This window comes from Arachis ipaensis, chromosome B7, assembly GCF_059453495.1.
Source record: "Arachis ipaensis isolate K30076 ecotype BB chromosome B7, ASM5945349v1, whole genome shotgun sequence".
Lineage (NCBI taxonomy): Eukaryota > Viridiplantae > Streptophyta > Magnoliopsida > Fabales > Fabaceae > Arachis > Arachis ipaensis.
Window position 1 is genome coordinate 119,132,358 of NC_142442.1, and position 17,373 is coordinate 119,149,730.

The window sequence follows — 17,373 nt, forward strand, 5'->3', positions numbered from 1 at the left end:
CTGTAGTTATCAACTTTTGCAGTCATGGGATTCCTAACCATATTCAAATTCAGATGCAACTTTTTCATTACTAGAAGGTAAAAGGATAAACAGATAACACAAATCATCTTAAATAACAAGTAACATGAAAAATAAAATCAATGAACACTAACAATAACAAGATCGCTACTACTGGCCCCCCATGTGAGACGGTCCTCCAAGCTGTGGGCAACTCCTGCGGGTGTGTCCGGGTTGGCGACAAAGGCCACACCTCTTTGGCCGATTCGGATCTGCCTCGTCCATGTTCGTCCGTATCCTAGTGGATCTCGGACGACCCTCTCTTGCCCGCCTCTTGGCAGGGTCCGGGATCACGGTTGGCCCGTCGTAAGGTGGCCAGAATCCCTCCGGTATCGGCGGTGTGAATCCCATCTGGTACACACGGAACACTGAACTAATCTGATACACGCTGTGAACATAAGAGGACCAGGTAACCCGTGAGTAGGCGCAGCATGCAAGTGCATGCTGGCACGGGAAATGAAGTGCCTGGAAGTACCCGCAGTCACAGGTCCTGGACGCAAGCGATACTCTGTAGGTACCTAATGAGAAAGAGCCCGTCGGAGTGGTCTCGGCTACGGTGAACTCGGAGTTATCCCGGTCATACAAAGTCACCGTGAAGCACCTCGAATTCTTCAAGTTGGCCTCTATACACTTCACCAAGTACTGACTGAATTGCTGTCCGGTTCCCATCTGGGCCTCAGCCTCTCTACCCTTGCGAACAAAGAGTTCCGCAAGCCTTCCATATGTTGCCTTCACCAAAGAGCAAACAGGGAGGTTTCTGACACCCTTTAGGATTGAGTTCACACACTCCGAGATATTCGTCGTCATGTGACCGAATCTCCGTCCCTCGTCACGATGCTGAGTCCATAAGGAATAATCAATCCGGTTCGCCCACTCACACATTGCCGGGTCTTCAGACCGAAGAATATCAAACCAGTAATCAAACTCAACCTCGGTCTTGGCATATGCGGCATTCACTAGAAGCCTACGTGCATCCTTGCCCTTGAAGGTAAGGGCAAAATTAGCCGCTACGTGTCGAATGCAGAATGCACGGTATGCAGATGGAGGTAACCAACCCCCGTCCGGAGCCTCAAGCGCAGCCTTTATGCCGTTATGCCTGTCCGATATAACCAGAAGACCGGGCTGCGGTGTCACGTGCTGTCTAAGGTGGGAGAGAAAGAATGACCAAGACTCTGCATTCTCACCTTCTACTAGTGCGAATGCAACGGGTAGAATGTTGGAGTTCCCGTCCTGTGCAATCGCGATGAGCAAAGTACCCCCGTACTTCCCATACAGATGGGTCCCATCAATGCTAACTAAAGGCTTGCAATGGCGAAATGCCTGGATGAGCGGTGGAAACGTCCAGAAAAGTCTGTGAAAAAAAGCTTGAGACTCGTCTACTTGTCCACTAACTCGAACGGGGCTCGTCCGTAGGATTGCAACAGTACCGGGCATCGTCAACTGGACTCCCAAAACCCACCTGGGGAGCTCGTTGTATGACTCATCCCAGTCACCATATACGAGGGCAATTGCCTTCTGCTTCGCCATCCAGACCCTCCTGTAAGTCGGCCTAAACCCGAAGTGTGCTGCCGTGGCATTTAGGAGCACCTTGATGCTGACGGATGCATCACCCCTAACCATTGGCATAACGAACGCGGAAATTACATGATAATCCAAGCTCCTGTGGTCACTCGAGATGGAGGTCGCAAGACAAGTGTGAGGTCCATTGTACCGCTTGACCTCCCAAATGCCCTTGCGCTTCCGCAGACTCAGTCGAATCAACCATGTGCACCCATTCCCAAACTCAGAACACTTGCCCACATAACGGCGATGATCAGACTCCACAACCTTGTACTGTACCCCTCACCGGATGCTGTAAGTCTTCACACTTAACAGGGCCTCGTCTTTATCCTAAAATTGCTGACCAACCTGGAACTCTGTCAAACCAGCAGTCCCTTCAGCATCTCTAGCTCCGAATCCAACAGAGTGCCCTGAAACACCCTCTTGCCTCATGGCATCTAGGTCCAAAGAGGAAAAATGTGGTGGATACTGCTGTGTGCCAGAACTAGAACCACCGACTACCAATGCAGGCTCAGTCGCTCCAACCTCGTCGCCGCTGTCATCCTCAATCATATCCGGCTCGACGTCGTCCTCCTCTACATCACCCAACACTCCGTCACCGACGCCAACCGGTGGAACTCCCTGTAAAGCGTTCGGCAGAATATCAACTGATCCTACCACGTCGCCTACTCCATCATTCAGATCAACAGCAAAAGACGGGGAGGCGACTGGTTCGACCGCTGGCTCGTACACAGGGACGGACGAAGAAGCAACGGCAGGCCTTGAACTCGAACCGGCTGCCGCTGCTTCAGTGGTGGCATTCTGGTTCGAACCCCCTGAGCTGGATACCACATCAACCAACTTTGCCAACAACTCTGGTGTCCTAACCTCGGGAAACTGCCTCCGACATAGAAACATGACTTGCAGGTCCTCATCACTACCAATCGTGAAGCAATCATACTTCACCGTATCCTGCAAGACAGTGATTGGAATGCGATAGAAAAACTTCTTCACTCGCTTCGCACCTTCCAGACCGAGTTTCATCAGCACAGATCTAACAAGATCATCATAGCTCGTCGTTGGTTTCACGACGATACAGAGAGGATCCTTATCTGTGAACTTCACACCGGAGCGAGTTTTTCTCTTAATGGATCCTCTATGGTGAACCAAAACCCCAAAACTCTCCTCACTAGCCATATTACACCCTCTATGAGAGCAACTCACGTTTAGAACCATATATATACTGCACTGTCTACCACTAATTCGAACCGGACTGGTTCGAATTCAATTTGTGTAATTCGAACCAGCCTGGTTCGAATTACTTGATGCAGCTTCTCCCTATATAATTCGAACCAGTGTGGTTCGAATTATGTGATAGGTTTTCCTCCCAAGTAATTCGAACCACCCTGGTTCGATTTAGGTGAATGAATTTCCCTCTTCATAATTCGAACCACTCTGGTTCGAATTACTAATGAATTGAGTTCGAACCACACTGGTTCGAATTATATAAATATAAGGTTTGGCTCATTGCAGAAACGAATTTCAGTTTGGCTTATTTAAGTAATTTTCAACTTCCCTTGGTTTATTCTAGTTTTTTGCCCTAAAATAAATCAATTACAATATTATTAAATCATCAACTGTAGAAAAACTTGTTTTAATGAAACTTTACTGAGTATGATATTTAGTTTATACATCTGCATGTTTTACAAGAAAATTATGAAAACACGATTCTCTGAACATGGCGAAGATTTTTATTATGTTATCATTGATTTGGCCATTTTTAATTTTGTTCTATATAAGTTAGATTATTACTTTATCCTTCTTTTATACATCTGAGATGAATTGAAATTTTGAATTTTTTTTTTCGATCATTGATTAAAGCTCTCCACCAGAAAATGGGAGAAGAGTTCAAGAACTCAAGTCGAGCTTACAAAACAACAACGACGACTTACATCATACAAACAAAACTAACACCACATCACAAAACAAAACAGAAGCAAAATACCCTGCAGAGTAAGCTGGGCTTGAGGTATAACTTGTCCTGTTTAGAGATTGAGTTTTCCTTCGCCTGAGGTAAAAGAGGTATACGCTGGTTTCAAGAGAAATGGTAGCAGCGGACACCTGCAAAGATACTCCGACACTCAAGCTAGTGCGAGTAGAAGGTGAATATAATATTATCCAGAATGAATAGCGTACCTGTGACCTAATGAGTCACTTGTATTAATAAAGTTGTTTGTGTTTGGGGCGGTTATTAGTATTTCTTAGGCTGTTTTAGAGAGCTTTAGCTAATCATCCGATAACTACCTTTTAGTGATCCGGTTTAGGTTTGTTTAGAGAGATTTGCAAAGAAATTCTTGCAGTGACTTGAGATTGGCACGTGGTTATTTGACTTTGTTTAGATTTCGAGTTTATAGGTTCCTCTTTAAAAAGGTTATAATTAACGGATCACTTCCTAATCCAAAAAGACAAACCCAAATAACCTTATGACTTCGCTATCAAGAATATTAGACGCAATAAAAACAATAAATTATGAGGAAGGCCCTCATAAAAATACTAAGAGAGATTAAATACAACCTTTTCAAATGTTGAACTCTTTTCGCTCATACTTTATATTAAGATTTTGAACTTGATTATTTAAAAAAATAAATATTATAATTGATAATTGTGGGAAAAAATAATAATAAAAAAATACACATTTGGATATATTTTGATAAGAGTTAATTTTGTAGAATTAGGAGGATAATTAGACTTACTAATTAGTCCTCCCAGTCATTTTTCCTGTTAAAAATATTAGTTTTAGGACAAAATTATTCCTAATAAAGGTTAGTCATGAAACAAAAAAGGACAATGATAATTATAAAGTTAAAAAATGTTATGGCATTCAGTGGGAGTTGAAACTTGCAAATAAGCTATATCAAATTTTATAGTCAATCAAATTACAACAGAAAAAAAAAGACAAAGTTATGCGAAAGTGTGATTAAAAAAATATTTTTTTACTAATTTGTTTGTGTACATCTTACCGACAGAAACACTTTTCGAGATTATATCTAGTTTCACTAAGGTCATACGAAGGGGTGGGTCGCACATTGCAATGAGTTTGAAGGGGGGATAGTAATAGCGTAATGGTTAGGGTGGAATGAAGGGTTTATTATTTTCTTTTTTTAATTTTGTAGTTGGACAAATTGGATTGAAATAACCATTTCAAAAACTTACTACAATGTTAAAAATATTTTTAAAATAAAAACTGTTGAATACGATCTTTTTTTATTTCCGGTTAACGAATACGATTTTAGTTATTATTACTTTTCATTAGGTAAAAAGTAACATCAAGCATAAATTAAATTAGTCTAACTACACATCTAAACATCCAAGTATTTTTTATCTAAATTTAATTAAATTGGCTTAAATTTAATAAAAATCACTTTTATTACACTAGTGTATCTTACACGCGCGTTTCAAAAACGTAACTTCTTCTTCTTAGTCTTCTCCTTCTATTTCTTCTCCTCCTCCTCCTCCTTTTAAATTCGTACACGTAGGTTCTTTTTCTTCTTCTTTCGTTATCGTAATCATCAACAACACTAATATTTTGCTAACAAAAATCAACATTTTGAATTTATATAATGGACAATATTCTGTTTATTTAGTATTATACAGTAGTTTCGCTTTGATAATATTTTTGGTTCATTTTAAACGCAGGTGTTTCTGAATTCGAATTTATATAATAGACAAATGTTCGGTTCATTTGGTATTATACATTGATTTCGCTTTAATAATATTTTCGGTTCATTTGCAGTACAAGTGTGTTGTCAATGAATAATTTGTCCCAATGATTGGAATGACTTTCAAGAAAAATTGAATAGAATGCAATAAAATCTAATACAATTGAATAAAGTGATAATAAATAATTTTTTTTTGCTAAAAATAGACTCAATCATTAACAAAAACTCATCGAATTTATTTCTGAATCCAAATGAATCTCAATTAAACTAACAAATAAACCGAAATTACTTAAGGAATAAAAGATTTGGTCAATACTTATCAGCAAATGAACCGAAATAAATTAAAAAATGAACCAAAATTATTTAATGATAGCAGCAGAAAAAACCAAAACTAATAAAAATGTTCACAAAATGTTGGTATTATTAATGATGACAATAACAAAAAATCAAAGGAAGAAGACGCAATATTGAAGAAGAAAAAAAAGAAGAACCTGCGTGCACGAATTTGGAAAAAGAAGAAGAAAAAGAAGGAGGAGGAGGAGGAAATAGAGAAGGAAAAAGAGAAAAAAAAGGGAATGGAGAAGGAGAAAGAGGAGAAAGAGAAAGAAGCGCGTAATTTTAGTTAGATTTGGTTAAGTATTTTGCTTTGATGTAGAGTTTTATTCAAATTCAATATGGATTTAGCTAATATGTGTTTTAAGTATATTATTAGTAATATATTTTAAATATTTTTATTTAATGAATACAAAACAATGGTATTAAAAATTTAAATCTTTTATATTTTCAATAAAAAATTTTTAATTTGTAAATTTAACATATGTCTTTAGAACACATATTAATTAATTAAATCCATTAAGTATTAATACTCAAATTCGTGCTTAAAAAATTAATCGTTTTTTAAATTAATTCTTGAAAAAAATTATTAATCGTATTAGTTCCTACAAAGTATAACCAAAAGTCAAATCGTTTTTTTTGTCAATTAGTTAATGACGTATCATGTTAAGTGTCACATAATATAATGACATACTATTGATACTATATATCACAAAATAATAAATCATACAAATTTAACACATGATATGTCAATCAATTATTTTATAATATGTAATACTTAACATGACATTATACTCAATTGAAAAAATAATTAATTTGATTAATAGTTATATTTTTAAAGAACTAATATAATTAATAAAATTTTGAGAGAACAAATTTAAAAAATTAGTTACAAACGAATTTGAGTATTAACTATGAATTTGAAAAATTAAATCAGGGTCATCTTTAAATAAATTTTGTTAATTAAATAAATTTTAATTTTTTATTTATTATATTTTACATTAATAATTTAAATTAAAAATTAAAAATTTAATATTATAAAATTTAGCGTTTAATATTTGAAAGTTAAAATTTAAAATTTAGAGTTTAAAATTTAGTGTAAAAAGCGCTAGCTCTTTATTTTCTTCGGAGTAAAGTAAAGAAGTGAACTGATCTGAAAGCCTAACCAGAGAACTAGACGAGAATGTTTACTTGCAGGGTTGAACACCAGGTGTTTGGAGAAAGTTTCATGTGGGAGGCCCCATATTGTTTTAGAATTTCAGCCGTGTCCACGTTTCAGTACATGATATTCACCAAACTTTCAAAGACGTCAATGATTTTGTTTCAGAAACTAAGTACACACATACTTTCAATGGCCTTTGGGCAATATTCAAAAGCACCACTTTGTTTTACGGGGAAAATAATGTGAATGTGAAAGTTGAATCTAACTTGGGAAGAGGTGGAAACTAGAACTGAACTAGATAGTAGCAAAACACACATGTGAAAGTAACGAAAAACCTGCGCAAATGCAATGGATTCAATTACTTAAATATGCTTTTTGGTGGGTCATCAAACATCAATTCCTTATTATGTCACTAAGTTGGCTATCATCGAAGCCAAATCAATATTTTATTAAGTGTTACTTCTTTTGGTTTCTCTTTAATCTTTTTGACCGAAGATAAAGGAGAGTGAAATGATGGATGGGATGCACACACAATAAAAGACGAGCCAAGCTTCAACATTATTAATTCCCACCGCTGCCAGATGGCAAATGCCAGCGGACAAATTTTATCAACCGAGCTGATGCTTATCCAATGCCTAAACGATAAAAAAAGAAAACTTGGAATAAAGGGCAATAATCAAAAGCCAGTCGAAAAAGGTATTTTCAAACGTTAATATTTAAAAGACAATAAAAAATATTAAATAAAATAAATTTAGAATTATTTAACTGTGATCTTTTATTATCTTCTTAACATTACTTATTTTTAAATTACCAACTTTCCATAAATAAATTGTAATCATAGCACCCTTCCAGCCTCCCTCCAAATGCAAGTTCCAGGTTCCTACTTCCTACCTTACCAATATTACCATTGCCTCCTGTTGGGTCACCATTAATTTTCATTTCTTTTTCATCTAATAATGGAATATGGGAATAAATTATCTCAAATTCGACTAATTATATTAATTTAGGTATATATGGTTTTGATAATGTAATCAAATTGACCTGTTCAACTGAGTTAATTGACATTAATTATTAGATCGATTTAATTCAGATAAAAAAATTAATTAAAAAATCGATTAAAGAATCGATTAATCGATGCGATATTTTAGCTGTTAATCAAGTTAAAATAATAATTAGTCACCAAAAAAAAAAGTTAAAATAAAAATTATTTTTTAAAAATATATTTTATTATATCCGATTCAACTGAAATTAAAACTCAGTTAAAATTTTAATCTTTTAAACCTCTAATTTTATAATTTAATAATCAAGTTAATTTTAAAAACTTTAAATTTAGATAACAATTTATATATAATTATTTTTTATATAAAAATAATAATTAAAAAATATTAAATTATTTAATATTTTTTAACGGTCAATTTTATACTAATACAATGTTATATACTTTTTTTTTATCAATAATTTGTTTTCCTTTATTTTGTGTCTATTTTGGAATTTATAAAACTCTTGATCAAAGAATCCAAACACTTATCACCTCAACCAATCACACGTGGGCAATAATTCTCATTCAATTAAGGAAACGCCGTGCTGAGGGGAGTTCTTGGGGGTGGGCCAATGGGCCCAGGACACTTATCTGCAGACATCACAAGCTCTCATGAATGGTGACTGGTGAGGGTGTGGGGACACCGGACATTTACCTTTTAATTTGTGTCTTTCTCATACACACGAGGCACCCTTTCTGAGTACGGTCAAGGACAGGTGCCCTTTCACCCCCGTCTGGCTTCTCCCCATACTTGGGTTACATTCATGCATCTGAATCTGAAAAAGAATCATCAACAGTCAACACCTTACCATTAGAGATTAGACTATGTTCCCAACTACTAGCTCCTACTTCTAGTTTTAGCTTTAGCTGTAATTATGGTAATAATGTCCAACTCACTTCTTTTTGGGAATAAACATGATGATACATGCGGGTTTAGTGATCGAATCCAGAAATTTTTAGTAAAAATATACATATAATAGATAAAAATAACAAAAAATTTTACATAAACATATTGAATATATATAATTAAATAATATAAAAATATTAAATAATTGATAATATTTTTATTCATATTAGTATATTATCCATATTTAAATTTAATATTAAATATTAAATATATAAATATGAGATTAGCCAAGATAGTAGATTGATTTTTTTAACCAATAAATTTTTTATTTTGAGTATTAAAAATAGTAAAGCACGTATTTTATAAATTATTTGTGATGAATAATATTTTAGAAAAAAATACACTAAACTTTTTATATCTTTATTATATATTTTATAAATTACGTAATAATTATTCAACCATTTAATAAAAAAGATTAAATTTGATTTCTAATTATAATAAAAAAGTTAAATTGATAAAAGTACAAAATTCTTTATTCAACTAATTTTTAAATAATTTTTATTTAATTTATGTTTAAAAACTAATCATCAAAATACATATGTAGTTTATTAGTAAATATTTATTGCTAGAAAACTACTTATTAAAAATAGATTTATATACAAATTAGATTTGGTCTTTATTACAGACGAATTTTTAGTTATTGATGAATATTGTCCATCAGTAAAAACTTTGTTAAAAATTATTTATCGATAGATTTTTTCCGGTTAATAATTAACCGAAAGATTTTTTTGTCTGTAATTTATTGACAGATTTTTTCTATTATCGGCATATTTTTCTTTGGTAATCATCCCATCTATTTCACTATAAACGTCAGATTGTTCGACAGATTTTCTGTCAGTAATTAAATCCTAAAAAAGCATTTATAACTCTACATACAGACGGATTTTTTGTCTATAAATCCGCCAGTATAGTAAAACAGAATTTTTTTTAGATTTTTTCATTGCAAAATAAACATATTTTCATACAAAATAAATATAAATATAATCAAGACAAATTTTAATTCAATTTTCATCTAACTTGTTTTAGAACATTCATAATATTCCAAAAAATAAACAAGTTCGTCGTATTTTCAAACTAAAAGAAAAGCATTATAAATAAAGAAGTCAATTCAGAACAAAAAAACAAGTGTATTGATACTTAACTATAAACATCAGTGTATTGTTAACGTTCAACCATACTAAAAATATAAGCTATAATTCTCAGTATCATCTTCATCCTCATCATCATCACAGTCCTCATCCAAAGAGATTGAGGGTAGCGGCAGCAGTGGAGATAGTGGAACAGTAGTGGAACTACTTGAAGTCTTAACCTTCTTATAATAGCTAACATAAGGCTCATTCTATCTCTCTTTTTTTTTTAACTTTTTCTTTTTGGCCTTTTCAACTGTCAATTCTTTACAAACCAAGCATTGTAAATTTTTCCAGTTGGCATTTTCTCTAGTTTGTACTGCAACTTGAGAGAGACAAAAAAATGCAGGCAATACTATTGAATACCAACTTCTACAACTTCAGATGAAAAATTATCTAAGCAAGACAATTAGATTGAAGCAAGAAAATCCTTAATAGAAAGTGATAAAAGTGTTTTCAAGGTTAGATGCAGCAACGGACAGAATCAGTAGCAAATGTGTAGAGGAAGTGAAGCATTTTAAAGTGCAAGACATGCACTATATAGCTGACTTCATGACAGCATTGGAAGGCAGGAAAATAGAGTGAAATTAGAGTATCATCTCATACACATACTTCATAAATATTTTTTTTTCTTTGAGCTTTATTTGAGATTTCTTTGTTATGGCTATCTGATGTCTATCTTTCTATAACTAAGAAAAAGGCTAAATCATGGTAAAGTGAGAAAATTAAAAAAGTCATGAGTAAAAAGATTTAAAAGAGGCAAAAGAAATAGATTGAAAAAGTTAAAGTAATTTTCTGTGTATTTAGTTTTGTTGATTGAGATGAACTAGGATTAGTTCTCCTTAGCCAAGTTAGGATAATATTTGGTAGCTATTAAACCAGGTTGGATTCTCCTTAGTCAAGTTGGAATAGTACTTGTGGATACTAGGTTTAGGTTAGAAACTTAGTAGGTGATACTAGATGAATTAGGTTGTAAACTTTAACTAGTTTTATCTTTGGTTTTGTTTATGTATTTAATTTGGATTAACTAATACTAATTGTTTTCTTGTGTAGGATAAAATTACATAGGATAAGACTCACGATGTCATGATCAAGAAGATATTAAATCACCGCATGGCTAGGCAGAATGATGAGGGGTTCAACCGTCACCGAACCACCTATAGGGCCAACAGGGCATTGGTCAAGGTGTCCAAGTATACTGACGGTTTAAAGACTTTTATGAAGATAAATGCTAGGATAGTATATAACTTGTTTTAATATATTAAGTTTATTTTATCTTCGTTTTTTTCTTTAACCCTCAATTTATTTAACCGCTCCATTCAACATATGCAGTCTAAGTCATTGGACTGTGAGGTGACGATGGCGGAGGTCTTTAAGTATACTCTCACACTGAAGGATAACAAGGAGAGATTTGCTAATTAGCAATCCAGCAAAGTGGAGAAGATGGCAACAACTCATCTACTTCCATAGTTGATTATAATACAATGTGGTACCAAATTACATCTGAGCTGTACAAGAATCATTTCTATAGGCTGAGGTTGTTGTTCCTAGCAGCCTTCACATTTTCACTTTGAGGGTTTCGTCCACCTTAGCTACCAGCCCTGCAGATCCCAAGATGTCGATTTGGTGAGCAGGTCCATAGCTTGACCCACAGCCTTCAGGATCAGGGTTAACAGTTGTATCTGCCTGAAAATAGGCATAATGAGCTCCTCACATACATGCCAGAGAGGAATTCTTGTGATGTAAGGACAGAGTCCCTGAGGGAGGAGTTTAGGTAAAAACTGGAGCAGATCCAATGGATGCAGCAGCAAATGGTGATATACTATGATCAGATGCGCACTGGTGATATATTATGACCAGATGCACGCTAGTGGCAGCACCACTGTTGGAGGGGGCTCCTCATCCTCTACACAAGCACTAGTATAGGCACCGAGACCATCACCTAGACCGCTAACATAGCAAGACCAGGGGGACAACTACGACGACGATTATCATGATCCATAGTGATTAGGGTTTTGTTTTATTTTTTATAATATTTTAATTTATCTGTTTGATTTTTTCTTATGTAACTTTGTTATTTAAGATTTTAGTTGAATATTTTGTTTAAAAATAGTATTCGATTTTCATTAATTTTAATTTGAATATTAATTCTAGACAAATTGATTATGATATATCAGGTTATAGCATGTATTTTTTATAGTCTTTTTAAAAAGAAAAAAATTAAAATTCATGATTACCATAGGGTAAATTCGCCAGTATGAATTAATTTATTTTTCAAATAATATTTTATAATTTCAAAAATGCTATTTGTACACCAAAATCAGCCACTAATGTATTTGTGTATAATACAGTGTGGTTTAATTTATTTTTAATTTGTATTTGTATTTCAACATATATTTTATACTAGTGGCTGATTTTGGTAGCTAATTTTGGTATACACGTAGCATAATCGTTTAAAATTATATATTGCCATCGGATTTATTGTAGGACAAATTTGACAGTAATAAATGTGCAAAAAATAATTTAATGGCACTATGTTACCTTCGAAAAAAATTTTTGAGGCAAAGACTCAAAAATTTGTCTATTAAAAGTTAAATACTGCAGTTAAATTCGCTGGTAATTAGGAACAAATAAAAAAATTCGACAGTAATCATTACCGGCGAGCTTTTATACTGTCCAAAATTGTCTACCGCTAGATCCGATTATAATAAATTTGCAGGCGAATTTTTTTTGTAAACCCACCCGTAAATCTAATGGTTTTCGGTGAGTTTCTTGTAGTAGAAGTAAGGAGGATAGAGAAAAAAAGACAAATGCAAGTCAGAAAGAATGGATGACTATAGTGGTTGAGGGCATAACTAGGAGAAAAGTAGGAGCAAAAGGACGGGAAGAGGAAGACAGGAGCTGCAAATAACTGAAGGCAAAGGTATGAGAGTAAGAAGAAGCGAGAGAATAGGAAAAGGAAGAGATGAGGGGCAATAGTGACATCAATAACAGAGGGAGAGAACAGAAGAAGAAAGAAGGTGGAAAGGACAACAACAGAGTAATAAGAGATAGGGAAATGAATGGTTAAGATAAAGAATAAAATCGTGATTGGAGGCTTGTACTAATGGCTTATATTGAGCCTCGATAAAGATCACATTAGGATTTTAGTCTTTGTGGAGACACTATATGAATCCTTTAGTAGAGTGTGTCTTAAAGAATGTGTGTGGGGGGAGGAAGGGAGAGAGGGAAAGGGGGAGAGAGAGTTGTATGACAAAAAAAAAATTAAAATTTTGAAAATAATTAGTAAAAAAAAGAATTTGTATCTCGCAAGCAAACGATCTCCTATAAACATAGACACTAAATAAATACTGCTTAATGTCGTGTGAAGCTTCTTAGCTTATAACTAACGAACTTGTTAGTCATAATTTCTGACTTAATGACTAAACTATCATAACGTTAATATTGTTTATCAACCTAAGGTCTATATATAAAATACTTTCTACCTCTTAACAAAGGGAAATTCATGAACTTCTACAAACTAATATCATATTTTATGCTTTTATTCTCTTAGTTCTAATATTTTATATTCATAGGATTCTTATATGTCTCTTAAATACTTATTAACTTGAGCCATAGTTATCTCGGATTGGACCGGTCGATTCAATAAAAAAAAACTAGTGAATTAGACTCGACACTAGTTTGAGTTAAGATTCTGACTGTTTCTGTAATTAACCCACAAAAAACTGATCAAATTCGCATCAAATTGATCAAATCCAGATTAAACCGGATCAGTTGATTCGACGGGTTAACATACCCGTGTGCCTCCATGGTGCACCAGTAGCGTGTTGGATTGCGGTAGGAGGAACTCTTTTGAATTAATTCAAAAAGTAGCCCAAGCATATGTTGAACTTGGGACCATGACCAGTTCTATAACTTACTCTTTTCCAAGGCCAACATCTCCCTTATAAATCTATAGGCTAACAATTATATACATTCTAAAAGCTATGCTTCTACTTGTCATATTAAAGACTAATAATAATTTTATGAGTGATGCTACGTATACAAATCTTTTTATAACCAAGTTCAATAAAATTGGTGCAAAATCCAATGAAAAAAATGTGTGCATACATCACTACTCTTTTTACGCGTTTTTTACAGTACACAAATTTTTGTTGGAGAGCACAAAAATTTATTGATATAACACACAAATTTTTGAAGTATAACACACAAAATTTTGCACATAACATAAACTTATCGATATAGTACAAATATTTTTACGCATAACACATACATTTTTGCACATAGCACACAAATCTTTACACATATCACAAATTTTTACTGCAAATGTATTTTATTAGTTGGATGAGTCAATATTTTAGTACGTAGTCCTTCAAAAATTTCTATCCTGCACATAAAAAATTCTATGCTATGCAATAAGATTTTTACGTTGTTCACACAAATTTATCTGTTATGCATATTTTGTTGGTTGGGTGTCAATATTTTAGGCAGGTGATCCTTAAAAAATTTTTGTGCTGTATACTAAAAATTGGTGCTGTGCACCAAAATTTATGTTCTCTAATTTTTTGAACATTTATAAGAGAAGAAGATGATGAAGACGATGAGAATTGAGAAAGATGATAATGATAATAAAAGAGGGTAATGAGAAAAAAAAAAGAGAAGAAGAAATTAACAACAACAACATCAAGAAGAAGAAGAAAAAAACTGTGGTGACAACGACAATGACGATGGCAGTGACAGCGACGACAATAATGACGTTGAAGAAGGAAGAAGAAAGAAAGAATGTGAGAAGAAAAAGAAGCAGTAGCAACGATTGTTAAAGGAGAGAGAATGGCACGGGTTTTTATTTTTAAACAATTTCGTTAAATTTGGTTATAAAAAGACTTGGACACCTAGCATTTTTATAATTTAATATGCTATATTAAAATAAATTTATTCGAACTTGAATAATATAAAATATTAATTTTATTTTTTAAATAATAATATTGTATTTATTTATTTTATAATTTAATTTTAATACAATATTCTTTTTTTGGATGACCATTCATACTATCAATCTAAAAAATAGTTATTTTACTAATTCAATATTACATAATTAAATACACATGTAAAATTATTTTATACTGACAGTACATCAAAATTAAATTCTTATTTTATTTATTTAAATTTTAACTATATTATAATTTTATATATTTATTTAATTATCACTGGGTCAAATGGTTCAATCAGTGACTCATCAGTTGAACCATTAAGTCAATAACCCAATAGTTTAGCCAGGTCAATTTCTGGTTCGGTTCTGATAACTATGACTTGAGCATCTAAGTGTCCTTTATAAGTACACACCCACCGTATTCTTTGGCATTCGAGTTATGTTCATTCCATCAAAAATAATAATAAAGGTGTATGACAACATTACAAGGGTCGAACTATATCTCGAAAGTTCATATATACAAGAATACTTTATAAGATATGTTCTCGCAAGGATACGCTGCATTGCTATAGGTCGGCTCCGCATAATTCTTGAAAGCTCTTGCAATTTCTGTCTTAGGGGCGTAGTATCCTCGTGAACTCGGACCCAAGTGTGGTACCTACAAAAAAGACTCTCAAGTCAGTGAAATATCTTAAAAAGAGAGCGAGTATAGTGTCTTGCGCTATGTTGGTAAACTTCTGCCTCCTTATCGTCGGCTTAGGCTCTGATTTATAGCTAATATAGCTGAATTATTCATCAGTCCGTTAGTCGTGGCCGACTAATGATAAGGATTTTAAATAATTTGAATTTATTTGGGTCTTGCCGAGGTATAATCCGGTTCCACCGATGTATAAGGGATACGGTACATAGCCCCCAAGCTTGACTTGCCGAACTTACATTTTAGCAAGTTGAGCTTTTGTCATATAGTTATACCTCAGTTGTGGACGAATATATTAGCCCCCAAGCTCAATGCACGTTGGTATTGTTCAAGCTTGAGTTTTGAAACAAATTAAATTTTGGAAATAACAATAGTAATTAAAAATTGGCAATTAATAATTATTGTACCTTATGAACCGGGCTGCAATAAATTTGCCTTTGCTTCTCTAGATGAGATTTGGTCCGTTCTTTTCATCATGATATGTGAACAGTTACACTTTGAATTACCCATTAAGTTAGTGGATATTATTAATAGTTTATTATGTTTTTCATCTTGGGAAGAGACACGAACTCTTGACTTTGGTCTTCATGCTTAAGTTCGCGAAAGGGACATGACTTTCGAAGGTTAGTTCTTTTGTCTTTGTCTATGTTTTTTGTCTTTTGACTATGGTTAGAGAGAAAGAAAAGGAAAATGTAGTCGAGGTTAAAAGCGAAAATACCTATCACTGGGTGCATATTGATGTTAAAACTCGTTCTTCTACCTATCGTGATAACAAGTCATTGTTGGAGCTTAGGGTTCTGAAACTGATCAAAGAGGGTTCGACTATTGGCATCGAACTCCTCCCTTGTGGTAGTGAGGAGAGGGTTTGTGAGAGGAGAGGAAACTGAGCTTATTTCTACATATATACTTCCTGTTTTACAGAACTTTATTTGAAATTTTCTTTTTCTGATTTTGAGGCAAAATTCTGACGCAATTGAACTGTGTTTCCTCGCAGTTACACCTAAACTCTTTGGCTTTTCTGCGAGCTTATGAATGTTTGATAGCTTTTCTGGAATATCCTACTTCGTTAAATATTTTCTTTTCTTTGTTTCAATCTAAGGGGGTGCGGAAAGGGTTGTGGGTTTACCTTAGCAACTTTCCAAGTCGTTCTATCTTCTTGTTATATAAATCTTCTTTTAAAAACTTCAAGTCTATGTTTGTAAAAGTTTGATTGCAAGAGACCGGATACCCTTTTTATTTGGATGGTGAGTTGATAGAGATGTTTCCCTTGTATTGGTGTCCTGAGCCAATGTAAATTCTTGAGGCTGTGGAGAGAAATGAGGAAGAAGATAAGTTTCTAGATTTTTTTGATAGAATGTTTTGTTGATGGTGAATGTTTGTCAATTCTTGGGTTGTTGAATTTCGAGAAAGAAAATGACAAAGAGGGTTAAAGGCTTATATAGGTAATGTATTTTAATTGTTTTTTGCTTGTTGGTTGCTAATTGTTCACATAGCACTTCATTTGTCTGCAGGTGGTAGGGTGCCTAATCTTTCTACTTCTCGGCTGCAATCTTTTCTTAAAAAGAAAAGCAGAAGGGTGGGTAGCGGTTCAGGTGTAAAGAAAAAAACTGGTGGGGATGTTGCTCATTCAAGTACCAGACTTCTTCCTTCTCTTAAGAGAAAAAGGATCGAGTCTGAAAAGTCACTGGTGGTACTCTCCGAGGAGGACAAAGGTGATAATTTAATTTTTGAGAAGCAGAGGAAACTCCATGGGTATATAGAGGGGGTGAACTCCCAATCCTTTTGGAGCGAACACTATCCCGTATTTGAATTGGCTTACAGATTTTCTCAGTATCCTGGGGATATGCAACTGACTCGTCGTAT

General features: G+C 33.8%; 1 pseudogene; it reads right to left on the bottom strand.

Annotated features, from left to right (window-relative positions):
• Positions 1-168: 168 nt before the first annotated feature.
• Positions 169-2,852, bottom strand: LOC148553893 (uncharacterized; annotated as a pseudogene).
• Positions 2,853-17,373: the final 14,521 nt, after the last annotated feature.